The 12702-nt window shown below is 37.3% G+C and overlaps 1 long non-coding RNA gene across 2 annotated transcripts in view; it reads right to left on the bottom strand.

Annotated features, from left to right (window-relative positions):
• LOC147831676 (uncharacterized) overlaps positions 1–12130 on the bottom strand; it is a 180105-nt gene extending 167975 nt beyond the window's left edge. Inside the window, exons 1-2 of one of the 2 annotated variants that reach the window (XR_015522439.1) lie at positions 12021–12130; positions 6446–6672 (exon numbers count right to left, since the gene is read on the bottom strand). This is a non-coding gene — a long non-coding RNA (uncharacterized LOC147831676). The remainder of the gene's footprint in view (positions 1–6445; positions 6673–12020) is intronic. The other variant, XR_015522438.1, reaches the window with a different exon arrangement.
• Between the last annotated feature and the right edge of the window lie 572 nt (positions 12131–12702).

Raw genomic sequence — 12702 nt, 5'->3', positions numbered from 1 at the left:
TTAGACAAAAATAAATTTAAACTGTCCTTCCTTATAAGCAGGATAAATGGGAGACCAAAAGTGCAATACCAAGTTTATGGCTGTAAACATGTATTTAAAGCATTGTTTTTTTCAGTCTAGGTTGTGATGAAGAAATGTAAGCATGTTGAGATTTTCAGGACTTAATCTTGACCGCTGAGGTGAGAGAATGTGTCCACTTGTACAATGAACAAATAAAAAAATAAGAAAATAATAAATAATGTGTCAAAGTCCAAATAAACATGGTGCAAATCCTCAGTAAAAAAATAGATATAAATATTTACTATACTATAAATAGTTACATAACGAAACTAGATTCAATATGGAACATCCTTAGGTTTTATGTGCCAGCATGGATATGGTTGTCTATGGATATGGATTTGGATATGGTTGTCTGCAATGCAGACAAACAGCTGCACCTTCATTTGCGTCTTTTGAAAACAGCAAGAGCAGCAGTTCGTCTTTGCTGTGTCACTGTTTTGTCATGTTTCTGTGCCGCTGTGCATGCAAAAGTACTTAGTATGAGAATTATTTCATGCAAAACTTTTTTTTTTTTTTTGCGTTTTATTTAGCCGCGCATAAATGTATGCCTATCTCTCATTCCGAGTTGTTCAAAAAGCTCGTTGTTGGTCCACAAACAAAAGCGAAACCTATGCTTATTGGTTGTGATATAGCTAGTTTGAACCAATCTGGGCATGGAGGAGGGACAATGCATCAATGTATCGTGTCTGGTTTGTCCGGAGACACAGTGACGAGCGTTTCTTTGTCAAATCAGCGTTGTCAAATTTTGATGACGTAATCGCACTGATTCCGGAGCCTCTGATACAGTGATACAGCACTGGAAAGCTGAGATTCTCATCTTTATGCCAATCTTTGAATTGTATGAATGGGATCAGCGGATCAAAAGTTATTAAACATTTAAGAGCAATACTCCTTTTTAGCCGCGGGCGGCTGTCTCGGTCTTTAAGGGTTAAAACCGTTGATATGCAATTGTTCATGGTATGATAATCGTGCACGTTCAAATCGTGGAAGACCGTCATACCGGTATATTGTTAAAACCCTAATCTCAACACAGGGAGAACATGCCAACTCCACACAGAAATGCCAACTGACTAAGCTGGGGCTCAAACCTTCTTGCTGTGAGGCGACAGTGCTAACCACTGAGCCACCCATGGGAGAACCATGCAAATGGTAAAGAGACCTATTTTAATTCAATATCTATATCTGTATTAAGATCCAATTTGTGCACTTTGCATGTAATCTAAATGTTGCTTTAAAGTTGCAAACTAGCAGCTAGCATCTCAGTAATAAACAACTGACACATATGACTGCGACTGCTCAATTAGGTCACTTCCATCGCATTTTTATTCATGATGTTAAATTTCACGTTTTAATAAATCATGCGTTCCGACAAAGAATCACTGAACGCAACCGAGAGGAATTAATTATGTTGATATAACTGGCGTGTAACTGATGTGCATGATTAAACCATGTATATTCAGAGCGCTTTGTTCAGCGTGGAGTTGGCTGTTAAATCACAAAGCCTCAAAGCTTTTATCATTTACACATGAAAAGAGCTGCTCAAGTGGCGTCTCGAAGCAACCAGCTAACTGTGCAGAAAGCCCTGAGCTACAGAGGGCTATCAGAACGGTCACTGGTGGGTATGTTCAGAAAGAAGAGATCCTACCCGTCCGAGAGATCCCTGATTGAAATCATAACAAGAAGCTGGAGTCCTCTGGTGGGTTGAGATACGCCACACACTGACACGGCTCCAGTTTCTCTGTAATCGAAACCAACACACTCAGCAGGCCATAATGAAGGAGTGTTGGGAAAAAGGCCAGAACGGAGCTCCGCTGTCCTGGGAGAGCCCTACAAACAAGTATCTGGAGACCCAAGAAGACAGTGAATGGCTGGAACTGATAAAAATCCACACACCTCAATGGACTTGGTGAGAAAAGCATGTGCATCTCCAAGAACATCACGTAGCTGGTCTTAGTAAGTGAAATTGGTTTACCTGAGCATAGTTCAAGGTTGGCCTTAGATCCCTTATTGGTCTTTATGCAAATATATTTTGCAGAATGTTTTAGTTTGCAATAATACAAACTCGTCATGACGCTGAAAAAAGTGCACAGGAGTGAAGGACTGACGCTTATGGCGTACTCCTACTAGGCATGGTTGCTTTAAAGAGCCCACATTATACATGAAAAGGGTCATATTTCGGTTATATGGATCTCCAAAAATATACTGATATGCATGCAAGGTCAAAAAACACTTACATGGTCTTATGCTGTGTTCACACCAGACGAGGAACGCAGTGAAAAATTGCGCTATTCGCGCGTAAATTGCCGCGTGAACATTTGAGTTTACTCGCTTCATTCGCGCATCAAACCCCGCTTCATTCACGCGTGAAATCCGCTTCATTCTCGTGTCAATTTCACTTCAGAACAGACGCGGATTCGCGTGATGGGCAGGGCTTCTGTCTGCCCGGTGACTCTAGCTTCATTGCTAAATGGCTAACATGGATTTTATTAAGAAAATAACAGTGTTTATGTGCTTTATGAAGGCTGAAAAACAGAGTCGATACTTTTTATACCGTGTCTGAGTCCACTACATGCTTTCAGAGGTGCATCCAGCTCTGTGAGCTCATAAACTCCTCCAGAAACTGAACCTGGATGACGGAGGCACTGAGCGGTGCTTCTGACTGAGCCAAGCCCAGTTTGATGACTTGTTGTCGGTGTCGCCTGGAGGATTTGCCCCGGGACACCATCAACAGGTTCTACGTCACAATCATGCCCCCACAAGAGCAAGCTTCTGATTGGTTAACGCAGCATGAATGTCCGCTGAAGTTCAGATTTTCGAACTTGAGAGATTTGCGCGAAACGCTCGTTAAGCGCGTCAAACGTGCAAAACGCTCAATTCGCCTTGCGGGTATCGTGCTATTCGCACCGCGCCATTCGCGTCATTCGCTTCGCACCGCAGGATGTCAATTCGCGCGTTTGCATTGACTTAACATGTAAATCACTCGCACTTGACGCGCGTTCCGCGTCTGGAGTGAACGCAGCATTATAATATAAATTTATTTTTACCCAATTATCCCAGCGACTCCCATATGAATTGTTCAGCTCCCAAACACATCCTTAGCGTGAAGCATTACTCCTCTGATTGGACAGATGACAGCCTGTTGTGATTGGTCGACTGCGTTCAGCGCTAGACAAATGCCCAGCGCAGTTTGTCAAGCCCCTGGGTCCAAAACAACATACATTGGTATAGGATCAGTGGCGTAGCGGACGGGCCCTGCATTTTAGCTTGTCTAGATGTATATTCAAATCCACAATTCCTTAGTAATGTTAAATATTATAGCCCAGATGTTTTGTGTCTTAATTGTCTAATTTTGTGACAAGTACGCATGTTAAAAATACAAAAATCTACATCTAGCTGGTTGTTTGCGCAGAAAAAAACTCTTAAACAACAGCTGCTTATATGCCTGTGGGGCATCAAAAACAAGAGTTATGCAACAGTTGTTACCTCAGCAGTTGATAAAGATCTAAAGAAGCAGAAGACATTAGTAAACAAAGAGTAGTGCATTCATTGTTTGCAAGATCTATTCATAAAAAAAATAAACAAGTAGCAGGAACATGACCTAACATGAAGGGAACACAGTAGATGTACTCAAAAACTTGCATATGCTGTTTGTTCAAACTACTTGTTTAATATGGGCTGAAAAAATACAATTCTTGAATTCTTTTTTTAGACAACCTAATTGTTTTAAGTTCAATACACTTACATTTGTAAAAAAAAAAATTAACAGGCTAACTTAATTCCTTCAAGTTATGACAAATCGATTGTGTGGAACACAGCATTTTGTACAGTGTGGGGCCCAAATACTTTGAGGTCCCTAGAGTGAAGTCTGAAAGGGATTTCTACTAATGGGGGCTCCTAGAACTCGATTACTACTGAGGAAACCAAGAACAGAAACCTGAACATGGGGTTTAGAATCCCCAACCAAGCACCTGAGAAGCACCTGAGGAGTGGTGTTTATTCATATAATGTCAAGATGTCACATCCACAGATTGAGATTGAATAGTACTTTGTGCACCTCTGAGCATATTAAAAAAACAAGCTGCTTTCACATGTTGTCACCTGGTAAGTGGTCAGCTGAGATGTAATACTGTCTCCACTTGTTGGAGCGAGGTCAGGACGATTCTAAGGGCCCATACACTTGGGGCTCCCAGAGTTACTATTAGGTGGTCAACACCAAGCACCTCCCTGCTTTCTTTGGCAAGCAACCAGTCCACCTCCGGGTCTTCACTTGTCATGGGGCCCTGCTTGGAATTATCATAAAACACCAACTTTAAGGGTGTGTAAATGTTTCTTCTTGTGGCACACTTCAATTTTGCAGCGGATCAATGTGGAGAATCGTCTGTCACTGTGGTCAGAATCAGTCTCATGCTCGCCACTTTTCCATGACCACCACAGCATCTGCTCGGGATATGGCCTGGTCCAGGATTATGGATACCTCTATTATTGATTCCTCTATACTTGGTACTTAGGTTATGGTTATTGAGGCTAATATTCAAAAGACAAGGGAATCATGTAGTCACCCCCATACCACCCAAACCCCACCGCATTCTCATAACACATGCAAATAACACATGTTTTAAGAGGATCTAAAAACATGACGGATATGGCTGGGATTTGTTTATTGTGCCATGATTAGCGCTCAGTTAAGTTGTAGGTGATCTTTGAAATGTGAATTTTTTGTTAATTTTAACATCCTCACTACACGATTCCTTTGTCTTTTGTATATTATTAGCCTCAATAAGCATAACCTAAATAGCCAGGATAGAGGTATCCATAATCCTGGACCAGGCCGTATCCTGAGCAGATGCTGTGGTGTTCATGGAAGAGTGGAGAGCAAGAGATTGATTTCTGAAAGTTCCCAGTGACAGATAAGTCTCCATATATATATATATATATATATAGTATATATAGTAATATATATAGTATAATATATATATAACAATAGCGACACGCAGTAGCAGCTCAAACTTAACTGATGCTCTAGGCAAACTACGGTTTTGCCACCCTCATGTAGTTCATACCTCCTTTTCGCGGTCGAAAGTGATTAGCGGGGGCGTGGATTGTGTTGTCGCGGATGAAACTAACGAGCCAGGGGGGGTGGGTGGTTTTGTTGTGTTGTCACGGACAAAAGTTACGAGTGGGGGGGTCGGAGGGGTGGGGGGGGATTTGATTGCCCACATTGCTAATGCCTAAATGCGTCAGTGGCGCCACGCAATGAAAGCATGGTGGCGTTTAAAGGCGTGAGACGCAGAGCACAGACGCTCTTGACTATTCTGGAGGTAGTTAATAATATAATAACACTATTACTGAATTGATTACGGTGTTTTAGTACAACCAATACAAGATTTCAGATGTTTTAAAATGTGGTCAGCTGCTTGGTTCGTCCATCACTTATAACAAAATCACATTCATTTTTTTAATGCTCATACTGGAATTTGTTCGGTAAAAGTGTTTCCATCATAGTTTATGCACATCTTTTCTTATCAAATAAAAAGTTTATCCATCTCAGCTATGTGCATATGTTTTTATGCACATTTTCGCGTTTTCATCAATCACTTTTTTAGCTCAAATCCAAAATGCGCATAAAAATAGGTGGATGGAAACATAGCTACTGCTAAAGCAATATAGCATCATTAAATAGTGAATTGTGGGGTTACGAAAACAGCTTCAGTTCTTCAGATTTGTAGAGCCCTCAAAGTGCCAAAAAGAATTGATAGGCACTAAAACCACAACCTGTAAGTCAAGTAAACAAATGCTCACAAAGCCGTTGTGCTAACTAATCCCACGTCCATGACCTCTGACCCAGGCCTCTTCGCCCAGAGCCCCGAATGTGTCCTTTGGGAATAAAATTTAGCTTCGTTTGGTCATATTACTCAGACATGACTAGGTTTTCTTGAGTGGTGTGGCCCTAAAACAAGCAGGAATTCCTTCATCTTTACTACTATAGGCATTTCTTTGACTTGTCTTTCATTTATTAGTTTAAATAAGTTGGTTCTAGTTTATCATGCAAATTACTGCATGACTTTATGCAAATGTATAGATTATTTTCTTCCCTTTTGGGGTCAAATGCTAATTCGAATGATTAAAAAACTTATAACGCATCTTAATTATTTTGCATTAATAACATTTGAATAGGCAATGCTTTATGATGAACACGCTGTCAAATAGTTGCCCGCAAATGAATGGGATTTATGAAGGAAGGAGGCTTCCTCCTAATTTAAATACACTAATAAGCTTTTATTTATTATCAAATTTACATTTTACCTCACTTATTAGCTGGTCTGTATTGGATGCCCTTGTTTTGCCAAGTAAATAACCTCAGGAGTTGGAATACTAATAGGTATACCTTGAGTTTGCATGTTCTCCCCGTGTTGGTGTTGGTTTCCTCCAGGTGCTCCGGTTTCCCCCACAGTCCAAACAAATGCGCTATAGGCGACTTGAGTAAACTAAATTGGCCGTAGAGTATGTGAGAGTGTATGGGTGGTTCCCAGGACTGGGTTGCAGCTAAAAGGCCATCCGCTGTGTAAAACATATTCCGGAATTCGTTGGCTGTTCATTTCGCTGTGGCTACCTCTGAAAATAATGAATACAAGCACCGTAAAACTGATTAACCAATGAAAGAATGCAATATTATGCTGTAACTGTTGACATGAAGTGATTTCCAGCATGTAACAATACTGTACGCTTTCATGTGATTGCAATTTTCTGTGATTAGATGAAAGTTTTGACGGATTTAAGTGCAGATGTTTGTATTTGGAGAGCAACACCGCGGTAAACAAGGCAAACTGATCTTTGGCACCGGTTGTGTTGTGTGGCCCCTTAATTGCAGTGCAAAATTAAACAAATTACTCACGGCTGTTAGCTTATTACATGCATGAGTTAACATATGGCTTCCTGACTGTAAGTACAAATACCTTATGTCTTACAACTGATATTTGGACGAAGAAATATGCTGCTTTATTCATATACAGTTGAAGTCAGAATTATTAGCCACCCTGTTTTTTTTTTTTTCCCCTAATTTCTGTTTGACGGAGAGAAGATTTTTTTCTAATAACACATTTCTAATCATAATAGTTTTAATAACTCATCTCTAATAACTGATTTATTTTATCTTTGTCATGATGACAGTAAATAATATTAGACTAGATATTTTTCAAGACAAAAGTTAAAGTGACATTTAAAGGCTTAATGATGGTTTGTTCTGTATATCGAAAAAAAAAAGTGAGCTTAAATGGGCTAATAATTTTGTCCCTAAAATGGCTTTTAAAAAATTTCAAACTGCTTCTATTTTGGCCGAAATAAAACAAATAAGACTTATTCCAGAAGAAAAAATATTATGAGAGACATACTGTAAAAATTTCCTTGCTCTGTTAAACATCACTTGGGAAATATTTAAAAAAGAAAAAAAAAAGTCAAAGGAGGGCTAATAAATCGGACTTCAACTGTATAAATTTATCTTATTTTCCCGTTTATTTATGCTTTTAAATTGAATTATGGGAGCTTTATCTTTCCTCCAACAACTTTTAAGCTTGAAAAGTTGGAAAAACAGATTTTTGTGAACATTTTTATTAGTTTAAAGTTAGATATTGTCAGTGTTTGAGTTGTATATTACGCTACAAAAATCCTATATTGAACCGCCAGTACATTTTTGGTTATTTTACACACTTATTTCTCTATATATCATTTCTTATACATCATATTATTTCTAAAATGTCAATAAAAGTCACTTTATTAAACTGTAGAGATTAACCCCCTGGGGTCTGAGGGTGTTTTGGGGCTCTGGAGAAGTTTGGACATGCACTGACATTGGTGTTGTTTTCAGTATCTTAAAAACATATGGCTAAAGTGTGATAACACTGTAAACAGCACATGTTGGGCTACAATAATACCAAAGCAGCATGTTTGTATGTGTTTGGGTTTTTCAGAAAGAAACGTTTATGCGTGGTTAATTGACCTTATTCTAAAATGCGGAAGTGCGCCTGTTTTCGCGATTGTCTGAGAACTTCCGTTTCAGTCGCCTATGGGAGAAATGACTAGGAATAATAAACGGCAAAAAACGGTCAAACTGCTTGCTCTACAAACAAATGTTTGCATGACTATACAGACCAAGTAGAATAATATAACAAGGAAATATCAGTTTGCAACATCAAACAGCGAAACGAGCAGTTTTTAACGTCAAAAAATGAATGGAAGTGAATGAGACCGGAAGTCTCGTGCCAAAAAGATTCAAATGGCAGCGCCCGCTCGTCTGCGGAGAATAAGGTCAATAGTGAAAAACAAACATTTTGAAGTCACTGAAACAAGGCCGTGAAACACACAGAGAACATTTCTGCACAAGACTTTTGAGGACTGGATCTTGAAGCCTGGTGTTTTTTCTTCAAAATGATAGACCTTGTGCCATAATGATATCACAATATTAGTAACAAAAGCCAATTTCTGTCAACCCAGTTACAATCATATAATGCATCTCGTCATATAAAATAACTATCCCACAATTTGTTTTTCATACTTTTTATGATACAAATTATGATCTCTCTGTACAAATAATTTGAAGCAGATTATTTAGCTTCAAGCGATGCAATTCCATCGATTAACATTTAAATACTTGCTAAAATCTACTTTAAAGCCTAACATTAGATTTGTCCTCATTCGTTCAATAACATTAACGTCTAAAACATTTGTTTTTTCAGCAGTTAAATGATATAACGTTCCGTTTTCCAAGGTGGGAGGCTTTTTTTTTTTTGCACAAGTCTTCGAACCCAAAAATATTTTTGGTTGAGTCCTTGATTTAAAAAAGATACAGTAGGAGGTTTGATGCAACCCACACACCAATGACACACTCAAACCCTAAAAAGCGCAGCAGAACAAGCATGTTTTATGTGTATGCTTTAAATCTTCCCAAAGCAAAACAAACAGTAGATAAAGTTCAAGAAAACAGATAGTAGAGGTTGCAGATGAGCAATTTCAGCGTTATGGATGTGACATTAGCAGTAAAAACTTAATACATCAGTTTACAGAGGAAGTAACATGTTAAGATTATATTAAAATATCAGTTTACATTTTCCATAACAAGTAACCAGAGTTATGGGATCAGAGGGATAACAATCTGTACAAAATTTTAGATTTTAAATGTGGGAAATAAACATGCGTTATGTGATTAAAAAGTTTACAGTAGGCTTACTTTGTTGAAATCCTGTGAATTTAACTGTGCAACCCAAAAGCAATAAAGCTAATCAAAAGGGTAATAGTTGGCTCATAATTAAAATAATTAATGATTCATCCTTAGGCCACTGTTTTTGGCATATAAGAAGAAATCATGGTGAAAAATTAAACCATTTTTTGATGCCGCAGTTTGCCTTAAAATAACTGATTTATTTTCTCTTTGCTGACAGTAAATAATATTAGACTAGATATTCTTCAAGACACTTCTATACAGCTTAAAGTGACATTTAAAGGCTTCACTATAGGTTAATTAGGTTAACTAGGCAGGTTAGGGTAATTAGGCAAGCTTTCGGATAACGATGTTTTGTTCTGTAGACTATCGAAAAAAAATATACAGCTTAAAGGGGCTAATAATATTGACCTTAAAATGGCTTTTAAAAATGTAAAATCTATTTATTATATATATATATATATATATATATATATATATATATATATATATATATATATATATATATATATATATATATATATATATATGAGCAATTCCATGAAAATGTCAACCTTGCCATGAAAAGAAAAAAAATTTCACCAAAATAGCAAAACAGTTTCTACATTTTTTGCGCAGGCAAGTGTTTTACAGTACTTTAAAAATACTTAAAAATGTGTCTGTCAATGTTTTCAAACTATTATATTTGATTTACCAAAGTCAAACAAATGGCAATTTCACATCTGTCACATCCATAACGAAAAAGTGTCACATCCATAACAAAGCTTTTCCCTCAAAAATGCAAAAATGTCAAAATAAAATAAAATCAATCAGTTTTGTTCTATAAAGAGCCAACTCTTATCCTTTTGTTGAGCATTATTTATTTTGGGTTGTGCAGTTTAATTCACAGAATTTCTACGAAATATGTTGTGTACTGTAAACTCGCAGACTTTTTTTGTCACATCCATAACGCTTGTTTATTTTCCTCATTTAAAGTATAAAAATGTTCACAGATTGAATTTTTTTGATCCCATTACTCTGTGGTTAGTTGTTTTGGAAAAATATAAACAGATGGTTCAATTTAATGTTAATGTATACTTTCTCTGCGAATTTATGTTTTGAATTTTTACTGGCTGGAATCAGCCATATATATATATATATATATATATATATATATATATATATATATATATATATATATATATATATATATATATATATTTATTATTATTATTTATTTTATTTTTTTATCAGGACTTCCCACAGGTTTGAAATATATTTGCCGTGGTAGCTATAAAGTTTGAAACACTTTTACAAAGCTCGAGACAAATTTACATTTTGAAAAACATTTTTACCTGTCATCAGACACAATTACATAGGAAAAACAATTTTACCGAGGACGAAACAAATTTACATTTTAGAAAACAAATTAACAAGACGCAAAACCCTTTTACAAGTCCCGAAACAAATTTACAATTACAGATTTCTTACGGAAAGGGCATGTACCACGCACCGGTAGTGACCCGGAATGTAACTACGTTTCCACAATGAGCCTGGGTTGTGACGCCTTGTGCCTGCTGCGGACACTTGTGTGACTTTGGTAAAAGAAATATAATTGTTTAAAACACTGACAGGTATTTTTGAGTATTTTTACAGTATTGTAAAATACAAGACTACACAAACTTAAAAAAGGTTTTGCTATTTTGGTGAAAACTTCACTTTTTCATGGCACGGTTGACATTTGCATGGAATTGTTCAGAAATCATTCGGGAGGATTATCTGAAGCCAAATGCATCTTTCAAAATGGCATGAGCAAACCGAAGCACTTAATGCGCATTTGAATGGCTGAAGCGTGAGCTTTACCATACGTTTGCGCGTTTCAGGTGGGAGCGCAGATTCTTACTTTCTCGCTGTCTTTCATGAAAAGATTCCCCGGGTTTTGATTAATCTCCGCTGTCAGAGGAAGTTCCTGTGTTTTTGTCCCAACAGGCATTTTGCCCACACCACATCTGGAAGTTCTCCTTTCAGCCCCAATCTACACACACAGACACGCTGCAACAAACACTGTAGACATTTACACCATCGCCCGAGTCTTCTGAACCACCACCAGCTTAAACCGATTCACACCATTTATAATTATTAACTCATCAGGAAGCATTTTAGTGTGAAGTCTGAGCTAACAAAAAAGATATTGCGGCTGTGCAGTAAAAATGGATGTTGTAAATGAAACAGAAAACACTATTTCAGTTTTTCCACCTCACAGTTTTGGGTTTTATTTAATGTGTTATGTATATTTTGTGGGGTGACCGTGCTACCCGCTGTGCCACCATGTAGCCATAGTGTTTAATATAGTATTTAAATAATCTTTTGTAATGTCAGCAGTTTTGCAATTAAACACAATTAAGTAATTACTTCATATTTAATCCATTTAACTTGGTGTCCAAATCAAATTACAAAAACGAAAGGGATTCATATTTAAAATGTCTGATTTCATATTTAGGCATGGGACGATCAATGTTTTCAAGGTATATCGTGATTTAGTTTATCACTACACTATAGTTGATACTATAGCATTCATTAACAAAGAGTTGTAACAATATTTACAGTATAATACAGCACTATAGTCCGGCTAAAAAAAACACTATTTACTATAAATTACCATAGTGTTTAAGGGTATTTATTAATTATTTTCTTTATGTGGGAGTCGCTATTTTTTGCTAATAGACAGACATTTTAATGAAGAACGTGTTTGATGGTTTTTATTGTTTACCTTAATCGTCTTCATCTTTGTCTCTCAGTTTCTCTACTGAAATTCCCCTCAGTGTTTGTGTCGAGTGTCTGTTTTCCTGTCCAGCATCTGAATGGTGTGCTAACACTGCCACCTACAGGACTGGGTCTGACACTAAACAACAAAAACAGCGACGATCACCAATAAATTATTTGAGTATTTATAAAAGATTAAATATGTTTGAATCTGACTTATGTCATTTACACTATCTGATATATTATAATCAAAATTTTCAACAGTATTACCACACACTTTGGGCACGTATTGTGTACCATTTGTTGTTTGATAGAGCGGTTAGACCTGGAAACTGATGTGTGACATTTTAATTGTTGTTTGTATTTATTAGGAGTTTATTTCCTTTCTGTAACCAAACTATGTCTGACAAATTAGGCCTACTTCCCTGCTAAAAAACAAAACAAAAACCAACTTAAACCAGCCTAGGATGGTTGGCTGGTTTTAGCTGGACGACCAGGCTGGTTTTAGAGGGGTTTTGGCCACTTCCAGGCTGGTTTCCAGTCATTTCCAGCCTGGTTTTAGCTGGTCAGGCTGGGAGATGACCAGCTAAAACCAGCTAGACCAGCCTATGGCTGGGAGCCCAGCCAGAACCAGCTATGTCCAGCTTAAACTGGTTTTAAATGGTTTTAGCTGGTCACTTTCCAGCCTG

Source organism: Danio rerio, chromosome 22, assembly GCF_052040795.2.
Source record: "Danio rerio strain M-AB ecotype USA chromosome 22, GRCz13ab, whole genome shotgun sequence".
Lineage (NCBI taxonomy): Eukaryota > Metazoa > Chordata > Actinopteri > Cypriniformes > Danionidae > Danio > Danio rerio.
This window is presented reverse-complemented; position numbering and strand designations above follow the sequence as displayed.